Source organism: Lepidochelys kempii, chromosome 13, assembly GCF_965140265.1.
Source record: "Lepidochelys kempii isolate rLepKem1 chromosome 13, rLepKem1.hap2, whole genome shotgun sequence".
Classification (NCBI taxonomy): domain Eukaryota; kingdom Metazoa; phylum Chordata; order Testudines; family Cheloniidae; genus Lepidochelys; species Lepidochelys kempii.
In genome coordinates, this window is record NC_133268.1 from 35,656,546 (window position 1) to 35,673,230 (window position 16,685).

Sequence of the window (16,685 nt, forward strand, 5' to 3'; positions counted from 1 at the left end):
GACTTCTGAGGATTCTCGACCCTGGCAGCCAGGCAGGCAGGCAGTTGTGGAGCCCAGGAACCTGCCTGAGAGCAGGTTGGCTAGCAGCTGGAGTGACAGGACTCCAGCGGGAGATGCACTGGCCAGCCAGCTAGTCTGCATCCCTGTCTGGTGTTTGTCAGTTGTTGGCTGTGTCTGTGTTCTCTCTGCATGCTGCATCGGCTCTTGGCTTTACATCAGCAGGGCATGACTTTTGTTTAGGCCTTAGCCCTTGCACCAGGCACCATATTTCAGGCTTTCGCCTTCTTCTACACCTGGTTTCCATTGAATGTTTTGAGGAAATTGACACATTCCCATAAACAGCTTCAGCTCTGTTGAAACTGCATGATCTGACCAACTAGACAGAGAGAATCATGAACAGAAAAATTGGCACAATAATCTCTCTATCTCTCTATCTATTTTAGGGTTTTATATTGCCACCTATCATCATGCTACCTAAGCAGCTTCCAAACAAAATCAATTGCAATAGCAAAGTCTCTAATGGACTTCATGGAACCTTTGGTTCTTCTCCTTTTGGGGGGAAAAAGCTCTGCCTGGGGAAGGAGAGTTTGGGATTTTATATTTGTTGACTTGTGTATTTGCTTTGTTTTACCAGTTAGTTGGTTGATTTGTTTCTTTGTTCCAGACATTTGGTTTTCTGGAGGGGTGCAGGTCTAGATCACTGGGAAACTCCCTGACATGAAGGTCATTGCAGAATTGTCCATGGGAGAGGGGGTGCTCCCTGCCTCTCCCTCTACAGCAGCTGGGGCTGGTCCCACCAGGAGTCACTTCTCTGAGCAGGGCTGTTCCCAGGAGCCTGGGGAAAGAGGCATATTTAGTCTCATAAATCTCTGCCAACTCTCAAGGCTGGGTTCAGACACTCCAGGGCCATGCTTGGGGCTCTGCCCCTTTGACCCTGGCCCACATGAAATGACAGCAGTGAGGGGCCCTCAAAGAGAGGGTGGGCCAGTGAAATTGGACCCCTTTGCCTTCCTAGAAGAGGTATCAGGTGACTCATAGAGCTAGCTCAAGCATTTTATTTTATTTAGCAGTAACACCAGCAACCGACAGGCCTGTATCCTGCAGAGAATAAGCTTAATCAGTTAGCATAAAGCTACAGAGGCCTATGCATTTTGACATAGATAAATGGCCTAGCACAGACCCTGAATTACTGGGGAACTGGGAAAAAATATGTTTAGGGTCTATCAGGTAACCACGGGGAATATGAACTGATGCCAACTTTCAGATATTCTAAGATAGGAACATCTGCAGATATCTGACCACAAGAGTCCCATAGCAACAAATTGATGTATAAGATAAGTTGAGATCACTGACATACTAAAGTATTATTAGGCTGAGGAAACACAAATAAGGAAGAGGGGGGACCCCCTACTGAATATGCATTAGGCATAGTGGTGTTGGCGTAAAATATTATAACAATTGTATCCCAGCCTCTGTGCTGGGGAGAGGCAGAGATGTATACCTTGGGAGATGCCAGGATGATGGCCAACGGCAATGGTGATGAGGAAAGTGATGGTGATGAGGAAGATAACTAACATTTCAGATTGCTCTGTAAGGCATGGTGTGAGTAAATGGATGTCCAGATGTGCATTCTGTATTGTCTCTATCTACCTTTCTGACTTGGCGTGCTTGGTGACTATGAGAACTGTATTAATAAAATCCTTACCAATAGAGAAGTGTTTTCCTAAGTGTGAGTTTTTCAGCTGTGCACATCGGGGTTCCCAACTGAACAGTAATTTTAATAATACTGCGCCTGATCTTGGGACAAGAACCTAGCAAACCTCAAAATCTTAACTGAGAATTCTTAAGTAATCAATATAATGAATATACAATCCATAGATCAGGCAATACTTCCCAACCCTTGGGATCAGCCAGGTGCCGTCAGATAGGCAGGGAGCAGCAGTGGTCCCCCAGTCCTCACTTGCCCAGCCAGACAGTATCTGCGTGGGTGAGGGGTTGCGGACAATTGTGCTCTTCCATGCCTCCTGTGCACAGAACCCTGTGCTGGAGTAGGGTTGGTGGGGTTCTCGAGAGCAGTGGGGCTGGGAGATGAACACCCATGGACAAGCCTGGGGCAGTTCCACTCTGTTGGAGCCATTGTCTCAGGCTCTCTGCAGACTCAGGCAAATGATCCTGCACTGGCTGCACTTAGAGCAGCTCCTCAACACCAACTCCAGCTGTTCTGGGCGGGGCAGCATTTGGCATTGGGCGCAGGGAGACCCTGGGCACTAGACTCTGGTAATTCCTACATTCTTGTGGGAAACAGGCAAATTCTGATTTGAAAAATAAGGCAACAAATATTTCACCTAGATCTATGAAAATTAATTAAGGGCTTGAACCACACTGAATAGTGGGCCCTAAATAAATGATTCCTTATGAAGTATGCATCCATTCTCAGTGCTTATCCCTCAGGTTACAAGTGGGGAAACCGGGGCATAGAAAGTAACTTAGTTGCATAGCAGGCTTAGATCACAAGGGTTCCAGGTGTTTTGACCTCCTTTCTCTAGCCCCTGCTGCCAGGCTATACTTATATCACCGTAGGCTGGAGTGTTCCAGGCAGGCCAAGGCAGTTCGTCATCCCAGGTTTGCATACCTTAGTCACCATTGCAAATCCCAGGTTTAGTATTTCTGAAAAGAAAGAAAAGCCTGGGAAGTTAACAAGTTAGACACAGGGCCAGCTTTATACAGGAGTTTATGCACTTAAACGTGGAGATGGTCTCTATGTGGAATTCACAAAAGAACCTGAGCAGGTTAGGGGCCTGACTCCCATTGAATGTCCATGGGATTTAGGAGTTTTGTAAATCCCACTAGTCTTCTGTTTCCATCTTTAGTTGCCTAAATATCTTTGTAAATCTGCCTCATGGATAAAACAGAAGCTGGTCTGGAATCAGACTAGGGACCGAATGGCTAGGCAGCAGTTCTGCGGAAAAGGACCTAGGGGTGACAGTGGACGAGAAGCTGGATATGAGTCAGCAGTGTGCCCTTGTTGCCAAGAAGGCCAATGGCATTTTGGGATGTATAAGTAGGGGCATAGCGAGCAGATCGAGGGACGTGATCGTTCCCCTCTATTCGACATTGGTGAGGCCTCATCTGGAGTACTGTGTCCAGTTTTGGGCCCCACACTTCAATAAGGATGTGGATAAATTGGAGAGAGTCCAGCGAAGGGCAACAAAAATGATTAGGGGACTGGAACACATGAGTTATGAGGAGAGGCTGAGGGAGCTGGGATTGTTTAGCCTGCAGAAGAGAAGAATGAGGGGGGATTTGATAGCTGCTTTCAACTACCTGAAAGGGGGTTCCAAAGAGGATGGCTCTAGACTGTTCTCAATGGTAGCAGATGACAGAACGAGGAGTAATGGTCTCAAGTTGCAGTGGGGGAGGTTTAGATTGGATATTAGGAAAAACTTTTTCACTAAGAGGGTGGTGAAACACTGGAATGCGTTACCTAGGGAGGTGGTAGAATCTCCTTCCTTAGAGGTTTTTAAGGTCAGGCTTGACAAAGCCCTGGCTGGGATGATTTAACTGGGAATTGGTCCTGCTTTGAGCAGGGGGTTGGACTAGATGACCTTCTGGGGTCCCTTCCAACCCTGATATTCTATGATTCTATGATTCTATGATCAGGGAACCCTGGGGCAGATCCTAGGGCCTGTGCTAGGTAGGGGTCAGAATAGAGCGGCATAGCAGTCCCTTTTGCCTTAATCATCGATGAATCAATGCACTTTTGCCTCTGGGCCACTGCTTCTGAGCAGTGCAGGGCTGCAGGGAGTGAATCCAGCAAGCCCTTAGGAAACAGAAGTGGATAAATTGTCTTCTGCAGCATGAGTCTCCTAATGTCTGTGACGATCAGACTCAGCTACACATGGCTCATCTGCAGAGAGCAACAGTTTTGAGTCTAGTTCTGTCAGGTCAGTCTCGAAATGTGCAGGTGAAAGGATTCTTCGAAGTCTGTCCCTCTGACATGTAGATAATACAATGGTAGGGACACTGACATAGATAGATTGATAAGTAGCAGACTCTTGGAGCTGGAGGATCAAACACAAAGCAAGCTGGAGTAAAATCTGCAATGAACAGCACAGTAAGTTATTGTTTCAATTAAATATATTAGGGACTTAATGTACTGACACATTTAAAAATTACAAGTGGAACTCTTTAAAGTTTTTATTATCAATTTATTCAAAGATCTAGAGCCAGCCAGGAAAAAAAAAGAGTAGAAAAGTTTGATTTTGCTGCAGACACCCCCAAATTGAAATGTTTTTCAGGATATATCAACCAAAAGCTAAACCTGTGTCACTAAAAACTACTGAAATCTGAAAATTTAAGTTGAAAAAAAAAATAGAGGAGTGGATTCAGTTTTTCAACAAAATATAGACTCCCCGCCCAAGGATATCAGCTACTTTCCCTGAGAATTGCTGTTTGGTTGAGAACCCAATTTTCACATGATAAAACATTCAGATGGACAATTTCTGACTCTCTTAATTGGAAACCATCCTTTCAACAGGGGTGGGAAACACTAATATTTTGAAGTAATACTGTAATTGCAAACCTACTTATCCTACTGCTGCAGTGTTTATTTCTATTTCAAAGGAATAGATGCAGGAAAGTAAAAATTGAATTAACCAGCACAGCTGATAGCCCACAGAATGTGTTTTCTGTGCACCAACACCTCTAAACTCAGAGTCAGATTTCTTTGTATAGACAGCCTGCTACGATATTTTTAAATAGGAAAATTGGGTTCTTACCGAACATTGTCCAGGGATAGAATTTACTACATACAATCTGTCACAGATGATGCTGGGAGTGTCTCGGTCATATTTCCCTGTGAAGAGGGAGCGTGCCTGTGTTGACATTTTGATATTTTAGCTTCATATCCTAGTTGTGAGCCTGATGTTTGTCACAAGAACAGAGGACATGAGACCAGAAGACACCTCTTGGGTCTTCAGGTCCAATCCACAGCTTTCACTGGCAACCCCATTATATTCCTATCATAAATTTATCAAGCTCCATCTTAAAGCTAGTTATGTTGTTCCCCGCTACTGCTCTTATAGGGGAGGCTGCTCCAGAACCTCACTCCTCTGATGGTTACAAACCTTCTTCTGATTTCCAGCCTGAATTTAATCATGGCCAGTTTATCTCCATTTTGTGTTGTGCCAACATGGTCTTGTAGCATCTTCTTCCCTGGTGTTTATCCACTTTAAATCTCTCTGCAGTCCATTGTATTAAATGCAAAATGTATGCATTATTGTGGGCCGGGATTGTATGTAACTTCTCGAGGGGGAAGATTGGATGTGACCACAGCAAAATGCCTTGGTGGGTTTTGAAGGACTTACTCCCACCAGAGCCCTTGGATTGAGTTGCAGGATTATGTCTGGTAAGTTTATTATCATGTGTGTAGATTATTTTATTTTTAATACAGTTTCTCTGTAATGCTTTTACCTTAAGAATAAATGTGCTTACTTCAAAAGGGCTCTGTGGTCTGTACCTGTGGACATTTACACTCTTTATAGTCTCTGTAGAGAAAACAAAGTGTGGATGCAAATTTGTTTAGACAGTCTGGCTTGCTGGGAATAACACACTGTAAGCAGAAGGCTGTGCAGCTCGGAAAACCCCCGATCAGCAGGGAGTGGAGATGTTGGTCTCTGCCTGAGAGAGGTGAGAACTGAGCAGCCTGTAGCTAGAGTGGGTATCCTTTTTGGAACACTATGGGGAAATAAAGGAGGAGAAGAGGGTCAAGGCATGTCCACGGGAAAGAGGGTCAAGGCATGTCCCAAAGGAAGAAGAAAATGGTGTGGTTCGTTTGGAGCTAGCTGGCAAACAGATGGGTATGATGCCTGTAGCCTGAGTTAATATGGACACCTTCAAGGTTCCTTCCCCTCTCTGAACTCTAGGGTACAGATGAGGGGACCTGCATGAAACCCCCCCCCCAAGCTTATTTTTACCAGCTTAGATTAAAACTACCCCAAGGTACAAACTATTTTACCTTTTGTCCCTGGACTTTATTGCTGGCACCACCAAGCGTCTAACAAAATATAACCGGGAAAGAGCCCACTTGGAAACGTCTTTCCCTCCAAAATCCCCCCCAAGCCCTACACCCCCTTCCCTGGGGAAGGCTTGATAAAAATCCTCACCAATTTGCATAGGTGAACACAGACCCAAACCCTTGGATCTTAAGAACAATGAAAAAGCAATCAGGTTCTTAAAAGAAGAATTTTAATTGAAGAAAAAGTAAAAGAATCACCTCTGTAAAATCAGGATGGTAAATACCTTACAGGGTAATCAGATTCAAAACATAGAGAATCCCTCTAGGCAAAACCTTAAGTTACAAAAAGACACAAAAACAGGAATATACATTCTATTCAGCACAACTTATTTTTTCAGCCATTTAAACAAAACAGAATCTAACGCATATCTAACTAGATTGCTTATTAACCCTTAACAGGAGTTCTGACCTGCATTGCTTTTCTGATCCCGGCAAAAAACACACACAGACAGGGCGAACCATTTGTTTCCCCTCTCCAGCTTTGAAAGTATTTTGTCTCCTCATTGGTCATTTTGGTCAGGTGCCAGTGAGGTTATCTTTAGCTTCTTAACCCTTTACAGGTGAAAGGGTTTTTTTCCCTCTGGCTAGGAGGGATTTAAAGGTGGGTTAGCCTTCCCTTTATATTTATGACAGACACCAAAGAAGGTTATGCATGGTAAAGAGTGCTGAGAAATCCATGGTAACTGGCAAAGGATGGGAAAAGCCCAAATGAGTATGAAGTAACCACTGGAGGCATCAACAGGGGAATTGACCTATATTGTTGTCATGAAGCTGTATTTGGGTATGGTCAACAGAATTGCTCATTTACTGACTGAACGTATGAAGTTCAAATGGACAAGTAGTAACAGCAGATGGTCTGTCCAGGAGTGGGGAGCCAGAATACTTCTGGGGTACCTGCTGCATACCCCTGCCATGTTCTTTCTCTAAGGTGCCACAAATACTCTTTTTCTTTTCACCAAGTAGTTGCTAAACTAGCAAGAGGGGATGCCATTTTAGATTTGGTTTTGGTGAGTAGTGAGGACCTCATAGAAGAAATGGTTGTAGGGGACAACCTTGGTTCGAGCGATCATGAGCTAATTCAGTTCATCCTAAATGGAAGAATAAACAAAAATAGATCTGTGACTAGGGTATTTTATTTCAAAAGAGCTAACTTTAAAAAATTAAGGAAATTAGTTAGGGAAGTGGATTGGACTGAAGAACTTGTGGATCTAAAGGCAGAGGAGGCCTGGAATTACTTCACGTCATAGTTTCAGAAACTATCAAAAGCCTGCATCCCAAGAAAGGGGAAATAATTCACAGGCAGGAGTTGTAGACCAAGCTGGATGAGCAAGCATCTCAGAGAGGTGATTAAGAAAAAGAAGAAAGCCTACAAGTAGTGGAAGATGGGAGGGATTAGCAAGGAAAGCTACCTTATTGAGGTCAGAACATGTAGGGATAAAGTGAGAAAGGTCAAAAGCCATGTAGAGTTGGACCTTGCAAAAGGAATTAACACCAATAGTAAAAGGTTCTATAGCCATATAAATAGGAAGGAAAAAAAAAGAAAGAAGAAGTGGGATCGCTAAACACTGAGGATGGAGTGGAGGTTAAGGATAATCTAGGCATGGCCCGATATCTAAACAAATACTTTGCCTCAGTCTTTAATGAGTCTGTCATAAATATAAAGGGAAGGGTAACCACCTTTTGGTATACAGTGTTATAAAATCCCTCCTGGCCAGAGGCAAAGTCCATTCACCTGTGAAGGATTAAGAAGCTAAGGTAACCTCGCTGGCACTTGACCCAAAATGACCAATGAGGGGACAAGATACTTTCAAATCTGGAGGGGGGGAAAAAGGTTTTTGTCTGTCTGTGTGATACCTTTTCCGGGAACAGATGCAAGATGCAAGCTCTCCAACTCCTGTAAAGTTAGTAAGTAATCTAGCTAGAAAAAATGTTAGGTTTTCTTTGTTTTTTGGCTTGTAAATTCACTGTGCTGGAGGAAATGTGTATTCCTGTTTTTGTGTCTTTTTGTAATTTAAGGTTTTGCCTAGAGGGATTCTCTATGTTTTGAATCTGACTGCCTGTAAGATTATCTTCCATTCTGATCTTACAGAGTTGTTCTCTTATCTTTTTTTGTTCTTCTAATAAAGTTCTGATTTTTAAGAATCTGATTGTTTTTTTTGGGTCTTAAAAATCCAAGAGCTTTGTGCTCATCTTGTTTAGTCAAAGAAAGAAAGAAAGAAAGAAAGAAAGAAAGAAAGAAAGAAAGAAAGAAAGAAAGAAAGAAAGAAAGAAAGAAAGAAAGAAAGAAAGAAAGAAAGAAAGACCTGTCCCCATACACATCTATCTATCTATCTATCTATCTATCTATCTATCTATCTATCTATCTATCTATCTATCTTTGAACCCTTCTGTGTTTTTTCAGACCTTCTTGACATGTGTATCTTCTTTTAATTCTATTTCATATAATAATGGAATTACTCCTCATTTTAATCTGGTCTATGGAATTATTCAGATCAGTCAATTATTCACATTCATCAACATTCCCAGTGATTCCGGAGAAGAAGAAGCATGATAAGACATAGTTTTGACACAGCACATAGAATATTCCTAGCCTGTTAAAGACCATTCTTCCCCACTACCCCGGTGAGGTGGCCGGAGTATGGTGCAGAGAAGCTCATGTTTGCCACTTCAAAATCCCATGATTTAATTGAAACAGAAATGGTGGAAATGTTTTACCTTTAAATCTGTTCTAAGTGAGGCGGATTTTCAGATACTGCCCCTTTTCCCAGTGATTCAGAGACCAGGATACTGGTTCTGCAGTTTATCTTCTACCATCATCTGCTTCACGTTCTTTAACAGTGCCAGGAAAGAGATCTACTCCGAGTGTTCTATATGGTGCTATTTGCATATATAGCAAATAGAACTTGTGCCCAGTTCCTACAAGAGAGACCCTCTCAAGATTTCGCTTTTATCCTTTCTGTGGGAAGGCGACATCTCCCTTGATGCTTACATTGATTAATGAGAAGGAAAACTCAATAACATGCTAGCACTGTCGACGGTACAAACACCAGAGAGAATGGAGGCAAATTTCTATCCTCCAAGGAAATGGCCTTCCTTACTACATGCAGGTGATGAGGTCACTGGTCACCTCCAATTATGGTGCCACAGTCCAAGAAGAGATGCTTACAAGAAACCTATTGCAGATTTTCCCACCCAATCGCTGTTTAGGAGACTCTTTAAAAAAACAGAGTGGAGTCCCTCACCCATGTCTTCAGGGTGGCCAGAGAAAGGGAGGGTGTGACACCTGTTCATGTACTCAGTGTACAGTTCATGGTTGGGATTTTCCGAGATGCCGCTGACTTTCAAGTGGACCTGTGCTCTTAAATCATGTAGACACTCGTGAAAAGCCTAGCCTCAGGTCCCAGACTGCTATGGAGACACAAATGTCTACACACACACATCTTAGTGACTTCACATTTTTCGTTATCTAGGCTCTAATATGCCCATCAATGTGGCATCAGGGAGTGTCACACACATTCATGGATTTATTCTCCCAGCATCCAAGTGCATCATTATGCACAAGGGAAACTGAGGCAAGGGGAGATTCAACAGCATCTCCAAGACACACAGTGAATGTGTGAGAGAGCCAAGTAGAGTCTTAGACTCACAGACTTTAAGGCCAGAAGAGATCATCATGATCATCTAGTCTGACCTCCTGCACATCACAGACCAGAGAAGCTCAGCAGCCCACTCCTGTAAGAGGCCCATAACCTCTGGCTAAGTTACTAAAGTCTTCAAATCATGATTTAAAGATTTCAAGTTACACAGAATCCACCATTTACTCCAGTTAAAACCAGCAAGTGACTGACAAAAAGTCAGAGTAGATGATCACAACCGTCCTTTCTAGCCCCGGAATCTATACATTTATAAGTATCAGAGGGGTGGGCTGTGTTAGTCTGGATCTGTAAAAGCAGCAAAGAGTCCTGTGACACCTTATAGACTAACAGATGTATTGGAGCATAAGCTTTCGTGGGTGAATACCCACTTCATCGGTAAATTTTTATAAATTTATAAATTGGTAATTTATAAATCTGTAAGTTATTGGCCTCAACACAGGGGTAACTGGGTGAAATTTAGTGGCCTGTTATTTACCGGTTCTTTAGAAAGTCTTCCTAGTTTCTTTGGAAATCTCAGTCACAATGGGTCTATCTATAAACTGCTGGAAAGAATTTCCCCTACCAGAAGGCTTTGATTCAAATGAAAAGTAGCATATATAGAGACTAAGTAAGCCAGTGTTGAATCAGGCCCACAATGTTGAAATATGCCTTAAAAGAAAGAGTCCAGAGTTTCTGTGAATCAGTGCATCTCCACTGACCAGCTCAGTAAATCTAGGGTAATCAGAGACTCTGAAAAGTCCAGATAGGAGGGAGTGGGAAACATAGATGGCTGGTCACGTTCTTTGGCCTGTGTCATGAAGACTAGATCAGAGTCCCTTCTGACCTTAAAATATGACTCAAAGACCAAAAAAATATTGACCCAAACTTTTATGCAGTTGCCCTGTTTTATTATTAGATTTGCAAAGGGAAGCATGATGTAATTCCACAGGCATCTACAACAGTTAACATTGCATTTGAATTCAGATTTATTTTTCTCACTCATGCAATCATTGTTTCCCCCTTCCTTCTCCCCTCTCCCCAAATTATCCTCCATCACCTGGAAAAGAAAAATATCAGCCAAAGCATACCATACGAATACTGCTCCCTAAAGGCAGCAGCAGCAAGTATCAGTCCTAAAATTCAGTGAAATCCATGTCTGCCAAAGTTTTAGGGCAGGATTTCCAAAGAAATGTGAAGGAATTAGGTGACTCAACTTCCAATTTAGGTGATTAAATCCCTTTGGTGATTAACTCCAATGTAGGTGTTTAACTCCCTTCAACTCCTTTGAGATATCACCCTAAGTAACCCTCCAAAAGTTTCTGGAAAATCAAAGCATGGAATACAGTGCTCCTAACCCCTAAAGTCCCTTTTAAAAATCTCAATCTTATTTTACAACTGCAAAGATCAAAATTAGCTGATTGGGGAGAGGTGCCAGTCTTCCAGAATCTCCTGCTGTAGGTGACTGATAGAGATCTGTTAATTTTACAGTCTGAAGTCTTGCAAAAGCCAGAAACTTACTGACAGCCCTTCTCGGGGCCTCTTTGACCTCTTTGTTCCTCAGACTGTAGATGAGGGGGTTGACCATGTGGGTCAGGACTGTTTAGAAGACAGAAAATACCTTGTATAAGTCCTTTGAATGGTGGGCAATTGGAACCATGCAGCCAATAATCAGAGTCCCATAAAATGTTGTGACAGTGACAATGTGAGAGGAGCAGGTAGAAAATGCCTTTTGCCTCCCGGTGGTGGAAGGAATTCTCAGGATGGTGTTGATGATGCAAACGTAGGATGCCAATGTGAATAGAAATGGGACTAGTCACCTGACGCAGGAGACCATGAAAATGGTGAGTTCTAGAAACTGGGTAACAGTAGAGGATAGTTTTATGATGGGTGAGGAATCACAAAAGAAATAGTCAATTTCATTGGAGCCACAAAACTTTATTTTAGTCATTAAAATGATTACTATGGTACTGCTCAGAAAGCCACTTGTCCAGGAACAAGCCGCGAGCTGGAAACAAACACTGCCGTTCATCAGAGTGGCATAACAGAGTGGATTGCAGATCACTAGATACCAATCGTAAGACATCACTGCTAGCAGATAGTATTCTGTGGCTGCTAGGATACCAAAACAATAAAATTGTGTCATGCAGCCACTAACAGAAATGGTTCTGTCCCCCGTGAGGAGACTGGCCAGCACCCAGGGCAGGATGCTGGAGGTGTAGCAGATCTCCAAGCAGGACAAGTTCCCCAGGAGGAAGTTCATAGGGGTGTGAAGGTGCTGATCAGCCACATCTAGCACAACAATGAGGATATTTTCCAGCCATGGTCACTATGGAGATCACTAGAAACAGGAAGCAGAGAAGAATCTGAAGTTCCGGGAGATTCCCAAATCCCAGGAGGACAAATTCCTCAATGGACGTTTGATTTCTACAGTTTGCATTTGCCCTGGGATGTATCTAGGGGAAATGAAGCAAACTTGTTAATATATTTTAAAGATAAACTCAACTTTTAAGTCAATTCATTGTCAAACTAGATGAAAACTAACAAACTCTGCAATATAAGTTGAATATCGCAGTGAACTGAAATGTCATCAGTTTAATTGCAGAAATGTTCAAAAATCTATGCCCTCTCTTCATAGAATCCCCATCATTAGAGATGGTTAAGAAAAGGTTAGACAAATAGCTCTCAGGGATGGTCCAGGTTTCCTTGGTTTCCAGGTGGCCTGGACTTGAAAACTTCTTGAGCTCCCTTCCAGCCCTACAATTCTATAATTTTCTGTTACTTGATCAAGCCTCCAGGAAAGTGTCCAGGTTGCTTGGTATCAGGACTACTGTGATATGTTATTTAAGGTGTGAGTACCTATCTTCTTCACTAACAGAGCAAAGAAAAACTGTGTGTTTCTGGAAACTCCACTACACTTCAAAAAATCAGAAAACAGCTTCATTTCCCTTTGGATTAGGACTGATTAAGATTTTGTAATGGAATACTGGGGTTTGGAGTAACTGAAAGTCTTCATGGAAAGTATATGATTTTCACCAAATTTCGTCTGAAATCTGTAAACCCCAAACGTTTTTTTTTTTTTTTTTTTTTTTTTAAATATGAACATGTTTCAGTTTTGAGCAGCCTTTGGCTGAAAATATTTAGTACATTGACAAATAGGTTTGCATTCAGTTGCTGAAAATCCCAGAACATCCACTCTCCACCAAAGAAACAATTTTCAGGTTTTGGCTTTTTCAATGAAAAATGAAAAAATTTCCATGGGGATGGAGGATTAAACCCATCCAATGGGAGTCCTGATATATTAGAGAACAAAGGGGCTGCTAAAATGAGATTACACTTCTGATGCCAGGAATTAATATCACAGCACAGCCCAAGTAAAATAAAATAAAATACAGTCTAATCTGGTTCGCTGATGTTTCACTTTTTAACCTGACAAGGAAGTGTTCTTCAAATGCAGGGTTTCCACAGGATACATCGCTATCAGAGGCACAGCTGGAATTGCAGAAAATATTATAACAGATCATACAAATGTTCTGTTCTTTCTAAAATTCAGCCACAGAATTAGCTCTGATGGGGATACCTGATGTGAACACCATGAAACACAAAGATATGTTTGGTTGCACTGGTGGGAAAAATATTGTTGTTTATTTTATTCATTGTCCAGATCATCTTGTGTTTACAAAAATTTCTTAAAGCAGCTGATCTCTCTCTCTCTCTCTCTCTCTCTCTCTCTCTCTCTCTCTCTCTCTCTCTCTCAGTTTCAATATGCACAACATTTTATTAGCCCAGCACAAATGCATATTAGTAAAAATAATATCAATGGCATCTAATTTGCTTTCAAGACTGAAATTGTATCAGTCTAAAATAATATTTTGACAGACCTTCCAGTCAAAACATCCAGACGGAAAGCACTGAATTCTATATAGGTATATGAGCCTTGCTCTCTCCTTCCTTTGCAAAGGGATTTAAAAGTTGTGGGGGGAAATTCCAGACTGGATGTTTCTATTCTCCAGCAGCAATGGTAATATTTTTGCATCTACTTTACACTCAAATTTTTAAATAGCCCAATGGACTTAGGAACCTTAGTACTATTGACTGTCAATAAGACTTAGGCGAAGGGCCAGAGTTTTAAAGGTATTGAGGTATTATAAAGGTATTTTAAATCAATAGATGTTAGGGATATAGGTGCTTTTGAAAACCACACTAGGCACCCTACATACCCTTAAAATGTGTGTCTGAGTGCCTAGGTGACTTTTGAAAATGGGATTTAGAATGTTAAGCTGCTTAGGGGTGCTTTTGAAAATTTTACCCCTAATTCCCATTTAATTTCTGTAGCAGTAGCGAGCCTAAATTCTTTAGGGCCCCATTTGAGAATCCCATGTTACGGCTTATAATGAAATTTCCTCTGCATCTTAATAATTATAAATGATTCCGTAACGAGCAATCACTAATAAGATAAATAAAAAGCCCCTGAACATTTAAACTAAAAGCCTAGAGATAAAACTAGTAAAGTTTCTCTTAAAAAACAAAACTCTAGAAGCCTATAGAATTCAATAGAGAAAAAAATAATTGCTTTAAAGTTTTTAAACCAACCTAAACGATATAAAATCTTTGCTAGGCTGGTTTAAAAATTACTCAGAGAAGTTATCATTGTCTATTCAGTGTCTTTAGCATTATCCCGTTAGGATAATGACTTTAATCATGTTCTGAAGTCCTGTTGGAGTTAATGGGTGAAATCTTAGCAAAACTCCTCTTGATTTAAATAGTCACTGAATTTGCTTAGAAAGGACTTAAAGCACATATTTAAAGTTAAGCACATCCTTAAAGTCTATCCTGAGTTGGAGCCATAAAACATTCCCTTTTCCCTCAAAATGATTTATTAAAATCAACAATTAATTCATTTTCTCAGCAATCATATATGACAGACATTTTACTGTAGCAAGCACTGGATGAAAAATGTTGAAAGGGAAACATCAAAGTTGTCCATGAAAATATGGAATTTTGGAAAACTGGATAACCAAAATGTTTTCATTTTTTGGTATTCAGTGAAAGAATGAAAGAAAACCCCAAACTTAAACACACTGAAAAATACTTTTTGTTAAATAAATTTGGGGGAAAAATTTAAAAAAAAAACAATTTTAGTGAAATTTTCATTTTTGAAAAAAAGTAATTTGAAATGAAACAAATGTTGAGCAAGGATATAATGTATTCAAAACACTGAGTGAAGGCCATGTAAAAGTGGTGATATTTTATTTTGGTTTATTTTATCATATTATGTATACACATTATTATACATTAATTTTTATTTTATATCAATTATTTTTATTTAAAAAGTTAAACTGACATATATACACACATAGCAAAGTTCTGATTTCAGTTAACAAAAAATAGCCATTTTTAAAGGTATTAACGTGCATAGGGGGATTTTCAGAAACACCCTAAGGCACCAAAAACTAAAGAAAAACTAGAGAATGCTGTTGAAAAATCCAACTAGGCTCCCGATACCTTTTTAAAATCACTCCCAAAATGACCTCAAAAGTAATCACATCGGTTTCCATCTCCAAATCTGATGAACAGACATTAACAGACATTAAACTTTAGAAAATGACAGAGGAAGTTTTCCACCTCTAAGATGAGGCACCAGTCGGGGGATGAAGGGGGCAGCTTGAATTGCAGACATCAACCTTTGGACTCTGGATTCTTGCATCAGGATATGGTCCAACAAGACTATTTTCTATCCTGATTCCTTTAACCTACCTAACTCAGAATCTATATATGGAAGGAGACCCTACCCATAATGCCTGGTTTTACTGCCTTAATTGTATCATTTTGTCCTGCATCCATTCCCACACAATGTTAATGTCTCTTTGGATGCATTGTTCATCCCCCATACGAGAAGGGTAGCAAGTACCATTGGCCCGCGATGGGCACTTGAGATGAGAGGGAAGGGAAAGGGACTAGCTCATTTATGATCCCAGACGGAATAAACACCCGTGTTCCTTCCATGTGACGAAACTGCTGCTACTTCCCTCCGTGGTCGTTCCACCCCCCATGGAGCAGCAACCGACAACGCCAACACATGTCGCCCTCAGAGGAAAACTAGACACCTATTCTGAATCTCAAAGGAAAAGAAATGAAGAGAGGTAAATAAATAAATAAATAAAAAAGATGTGAACTTTGAAACTGAAATGTGGTGGGTGAGAGACCATGGGACCTGACCCGTGTGCCCAATCACAGCTGAGGAGCTTCTCAGCAGTCCGTCCCCACCCTGCCCCCCGCCCCCGCACTGTGTGTGTGTGGACAGTTTTAACAATCCCCCCCCCACCCCTATCGGGTACGAGTTGAGGTAGACCCAGTCAGTCCTTTCCAGATGCCTGACTGGGCCTTGTTCACCTGCTGAGGGTGAGACTGATCACCAGGTTTAGGTTCAGGAAGGAATTTTCCAGAGGCCAGACTTTCTCAGGACCCCCTGCTGTTATCATATGGGCATGTCTCAGCTGCTCCTCCTATATGGGGGATGTATGATCGCTATAAGGGTGACCAGATAGCAAGTGTGAAAAATCGGGAGGGGTGGGGGGTAATAAGAGCCTCTATATAAGAAAAAGACACAAAAATCGGGCCTGTCCCTATAAAATCAGGCCATCTGGTCAACCCCAATCATCACAGGGGCAAGGGCTTCTTCAGCAAACCCCCCTCTCTCTGTGCCCCATGCGGACGGGGCTGGACAGCAGTCTCACTCCGGCCATGCGGCCACCCCAGTCTGGGAGTGAGGGGCGGCGCCCACCCGTGGCTTCTGGACCCACAGACAAAGCTCGGGGGGAACCAGTCCCATTTATACTTGCTGGACACAAGGCTCTTGCTCTTGTTGTACAGGAGGCTATATGCGACCCCCCTGTTATACACTGAGCAATGAGGGCTCCCCTCCGTGTGGGCAGAGGCGAGACCCTGCGCTCCAGGGACGAGGTAGCTGGTGTACA

At 41.8% G+C, this 16,685-nt stretch overlaps 1 pseudogene; it reads right to left on the reverse strand.

The window, feature by feature from the left end:
• Positions 1 to 10,616: 10,616 nt before the first annotated feature.
• LOC140897255 (olfactory receptor 5V1-like) lies at positions 10,617 to 12,031 on the reverse strand (annotated as a pseudogene).
• Positions 12,032 to 16,685: the final 4,654 nt, after the last annotated feature.